Source organism: Pinus tabuliformis, chromosome 2_1, assembly GCF_031772625.1.
Source record: "Pinus tabuliformis cultivar Carrire ecotype Pingquan chromosome 2_1, CPIR1, whole genome shotgun sequence".
Lineage (NCBI taxonomy): Eukaryota > Viridiplantae > Streptophyta > Pinopsida > Pinales > Pinaceae > Pinus > Pinus tabuliformis.
In genome coordinates, this window is record NC_142299.1 from 716,485,822 (window position 1) to 716,491,335 (window position 5,514).

Below are 5,514 nucleotides of genomic sequence, written 5' to 3' on the forward strand. Positions count from 1 at the left end.
AGTTAACAAAGCCTTTGTCGCCTCTGAAGGATACCTGTAAGGTCGATGAGATAGTCGTGGCAGAGAGACTATCCATACCGTTGTCCGGTCACCCTCTGTCGTAGAGCTGAATAACAACCCTATATCATGACCAAATGACCCAAACCTTGCCTAGTCTGGGCAATATTCCGCCAGTTAATCCCAAAATCATGAAGGCCATGGATCTCACCAAATCTGGCGGTGCAGATCAAGCCATGTGCCGGGGTCGAGACCCTTCTAACGAGTCTCATCAACCTTAATTGCAGAACAATGGTGTCAGCGGAAGGACCTCAGGGTTCTCTCCGTTTACATAGGGAAACACTATCAAGTGTATGCCAGCGAGGAGGAGTCTTAAATTATGCAGGCATGGCTGTACACCGGAATTAACTATTAGACTACCGTCAGCATATTAGCATGTTACAAATGTGATGATGGTGGAGTCACTCACTAATGGAGTTTATGAGGAATGACACAATGAAAAATTGCAAAATTAGATGTAAGGCTTACATAGGCATGCTTACTCCTAGTTTGAAAGTACATTGGTGTGAGTCTAGATATATATTTAGATTATAAGGGGTGCATGTTGTGTTCCTAATTAAACATTGAGGGGATAAGTAATTATCACAATTCATATAAAATAAAAAAATGTTGGGTTAATTTTAAATTAGTTATAAAGTAGTTAAGATAACTCTAATTAGGTTATTATTTTGTAATCCATAATATTTCATACCATAAAGCATATTTAATGATTTAAAATTCTACATAATAAGATGTCAATTCACTTAAAGCATTTATAGTAAAAAGTGAAACAATACAAAATAATTGTTCAGATAATAAAAAGTGCAAAATGACAACTACGAAACATTTATTGTATGACAAACAATAATTTGACAACAAATCTTTGGGTAGTAAAATTCAATATGAATTTATTTCAAGAAATTCTAGTGCCTTTGAACTACATAAACTGTGAGCACCATGAAAGTATTTAGAGAGATGTTTAGTGCATTGGAAGTGCAGAACTGTGAGGACTATGGTTAAACTCACACTTCAAAATGTCATAAATATGTTTTATTGAATGTTGTATGATCCCATAGTTAAGTGAAAGATAAAGACTTTGAAAATATCTCCAAGAAAAAAAGAAAGGATAAAAGATTACATGGTATCATGATGCTTTGACATACAATCTTTTGCATAGATTTTTACTTGTTTGTGTTGGTTTGACTTTCCCTCTTGGTTTTAATTACCATAAACTAGAATTTTATAGAAATATTATAACATGTCCAAATTTGTGTAAATATTTTATTTAATTGATTTAATGCATATGGATAGGTTATATTTTTTTTTTTTTTTTTTTTTTTTTTTTTTTTTTTTTTTTCGAAGGTGGCAAAACCTATCAAACTCAGGTGTCAAACCAACAGTGAGGACAGCCATCTCTGGCTGCTATCCGCGAATGTCGGTTTGACTCATCACTGTTATCAAGGAAAACCACGCCACCTGTAATAACCCGCTGGTGGTCCGTAAGGGAGCAGGCTTTCACTCCTGCCAGATGCCTCTGGGTCTTGGGCCGTTAACCTGTTTCCTTAATGTTTTTTTTTTCTTTATTATTAATTAATTTATATGGTACATATTATTTAATAATAAAATTTTATAATTTTTAATAGTAATAATAATTTTATATTTTAATGATATTTTTTTAATATTAAAAAATAAATAAAATGATAATTATGAATTTGATGATGGGAAAATAGGATCATATTGATATATTCACTTTCAAATTAAAGGGAAGATAAGATTTTAATTTTGATTGATTTTTAATATATAGTTTTATAACATTTTATTTAAAATTATTAAAAGTAAAATAGTTTAAAATTTTAATTTTAATTGATTTTTAATATATAGTTTTATAATATTTTATTTAAAATTATTAAAAATAAAATAGTTTTAAGTATGTGAAAATTTAAAACATAGTTAAAAAAGAATATTTTATATAAAAATAATTTTTATTATTTTAATAATATAATTTTTTCGCATATATATTAAAAAGAGGATTTATGATTAATATTATATAAATTTATAATTAAAATATATATAAATTATTATTAATATTAAATAAATTTAAGATTAAATTATATAAACAATTCAATCTCGTAATCTCATTTTAATTTATTAGTGCCCTGAAACCTAGTTTTATGGAGATTAGTTGTTTAATTTAGTTTATGAAATTTTTTACAAGTTTTGTTTTTCTATATTTGGAAAGCATTTTTTGGGACTCATGGTCTGGTTAGAGAACTTTAGTTTATGAATTTTTTTATAAGTTTTGATTTTCTATTTGGAAAGCAATTCTTTGGACTCATGGCACAGTTAGAGGGCAATAAGTCATGTTTGTGAGATTTTCATAATTATTTATCAATAGTCTGAAATCTAGCTTTATGGAGATTAGTTGTTTAATTTAATTTATGAACTGTTTATGAGTTTTGCTTTTCTATATTTGGAAAACATTTCTTTGGAGTCATGGCACTGTTTAAAGACTTGAACATAAGTCATGTTTGTGATATTTTCATAGTTAGCCACATTATTTATTTATGAAGAGCTGAAACCTAATTTTATAGAAATTAGCTGTTGAATTTGATTTATGAACTATTTATGAGTTTTACTTTTCTTTATTTAAAAAACATTTCCTTCAACTCATGATGACACTATCAGAGAACTTTGACTATGGATTTTCCAATCCCATACATACCTCTATTTATGTGGGTGGGAGGCAGCTGGCTGGGATTGATTATTGCATGAAGCTGGACGGTTAGGGCACTTATTGCTGCTTTATCGCACTAGGTTCAACATCGATTCGGGGGACCGGGGGCAACAATTTCACGAGGAAGAGGCAGGCGCTTCGAAGGAACCATTTGGGGACGGCTCCCGGGCAAACCGAAATCTTACTTACTTCCCAACATACCGAAGCCCAGAAGGACTGGGAACGATCAAATTTCGATCAATTAGATCATAAGGGTTCAGAGCCAAACACAAACCATTGTCAGTTATAAAGACCGAGCTAAAACCTCGGAGGTGGCGGGCCGGAGGAAGATGAGGGTCATTAGGGCGCTCATCTCGCTATTCAATATTATTTGTTCGAGACTAGAGGCGCAGACAGGAGATATAGGGATCTAATCCAATCTGTTTGTCACCCCGCTAACCTAGTTCTCGCATACGAGAGTATCAGGGGCAATCCGGGCAAAAGGAAAGATTAAGGGCTACAGAAAAAGGGTGGAACATGGTCGTTCCCTAGATCTGGTACCGGCCATAAAGCAAGGGGTTACAAATAAGGGTATTTATACTGCACCGCCTAAGGAAAGATTCTTTACCACGCCTACAAGCACTTACTTATTTGGTGGCCCCTTAACTAAATAAGTACTGATATTATTTCTGGATGTTTCTAGCAATTTTTGTGGGACATAACTCTAGTCTTTTTCTATTTTCTATAAAAAGGAGATTGACGTTTTTATCTAAATTTCACCATTATAAAATTCCTTGATTCTTAGTGTTTTTGTAGTTTTTTGAATGACATATTTGGGGTTTTTCTAGACCTCCTCTTTGCTCTCAGAGTTTGTCAGATTTCTAAATTTCAATGGCACATAACAGCGATTCCTACTCAACCAAAAACACCCTCAAGGATAATAATCAGAGCAACGAGGTGTATTTTCCATTGGCCGTTGTGGGCAGAATAATGCGGAAAAGGAGGGGCGTGAATGAGAAGGAGTCGAGAGAAGCCCAGGAGGCCGTGCAGCAGTGCGTGACGGAGTTTATCAGCTTTATTACCTGGATGGCGTGTGGCAGGTGCATGGAAAACAAGCGTAAGACTATGAACGCTGATGATTTGCTATGGGCATTAGAAGTTTTAGGGTTTACAGACTACATATTTCCATTGCGTCGGTATTTAGAGAAATACCGGGCATGGGAGGGGAGAAAACAAGCGGAAGCGGACCCTTCACAAGGTCAGGCTGGTTCTACAAGTGAATCCGGAGTAGTTTTTAGCCATGTCCAGGATGGGACTACGAATCTTGTGGGATTAAATTTCTCCACTAACCATTGAACTACATTCTTGAGACTGGATTTTCCATCTTTAAACACCAAAAAAAACAGGGGATTTGAATTTTGTTAGACATACAATTTATCAATTTTATATTTTCTGTGGAAGTGGAAGAGGATTTTTTTCTTTTAAATTCATGTATTGATTGGAAGAAGTTGAGAAACATCAATTTCATATTTCTTTCATGTTGATAATGTGATTTTTTTTTAATTCATGTATGGGATTTGAGGAAATTGAAAAACATCAATTTTATATTTCTTTCTTGAATTCATGTACTACATTGGACTTGAAAAAGTTGAGAAACATCAATTTTATATTTGTTGTTTCTGTATTGATAAGGGTTTTTATTTTTATTTTTAATTCATGCACTGGACTTGAGGAAGTTGAAAGTGACATATTTCTTTTTTAAATTCATGTACTGGATTTCAGAAAGTTGAGAAACATCAATTATGAGGATTTTTTTAATTCATGATAACTATAAAACATAATTTTGTGACAGACAATAATTTGACACCAAAAATTTAGGCAGTAAAAATTCACAATAAATTTATTTCAAGAAATTCTAGTGCCTTCCAATTCAGATTTGAGAACTACATAAACTGTGAGCACCATGAAAGTATTTAGAGAAATGTGTAGTGTATCAGACGTGCAGAACTGTAAAGACTATGGTTAAACACACACTTCAGAATGTCGATAAATATGTTTGATTGAGTATTGTACTGAGGGCTTAAAGATACCATAATTAAGTGAAATGAGGGCTTAAAGATACCATAATTAAGTGAAAAAGAAAATTAGCAAGCAAAGACGTTGACAAAATCTACATGAAAAAGAATTGATAAAAAAGTTACACTATCATGATGCTTTGACATATAATTTATTGCAGGCATTTTCACCTGTTAAGTTTCTGTTGCTTTGACCTGCCTTCTTGATTTTACTAATCATAAGTTAGAAATTTATAAAAATATTCTAATTATCCTAAGTTTATTTCAATATTTTATAAAAATATTTTAATTAACCTAAACATATTTCAATATTTTATTTAATTAATTCAAGGGATATGGGTGAGTAAGATGTTATCTTTTGAATAAATGTTTACTTTAATTTAGTTAATTATTATTTTTTATATGTAATTTTTTGGGGAGGTAGTTTATTAATTTTATATTTTGAAGGGTTTTTCAACATATTTTTTGGTTTAATTTCTTCGAATCTGGAAGAGTGTCGGGAATCAAAAGTTTGAGCACAATCTAAATGTTAAAGGGATTTTTCAGAGTACTGAATATGTAGTAGAAAACATATTTTAAACAATAAAAAATAAATTTTGACCAAAAATATTTACACTAGGTTATAGCCAAAAACTCTAGAACATAACATGTTTAAACGATGCCTTAATGAAATATGGCGTCAAAAATGCA

The 5,514-nt window shown here is 31.8% G+C and overlaps 1 pseudogene; it reads left to right on the top strand.

Moving 5' to 3' along the window:
- Positions 1–3,640: 3,640 nt before the first annotated feature.
- On the top strand, positions 3,641–4,105 carry LOC149202603 (nuclear transcription factor Y subunit B-1 pseudogene; annotated as a pseudogene).
- The last annotated feature ends 1,409 nt before the right edge of the window (positions 4,106–5,514 follow it).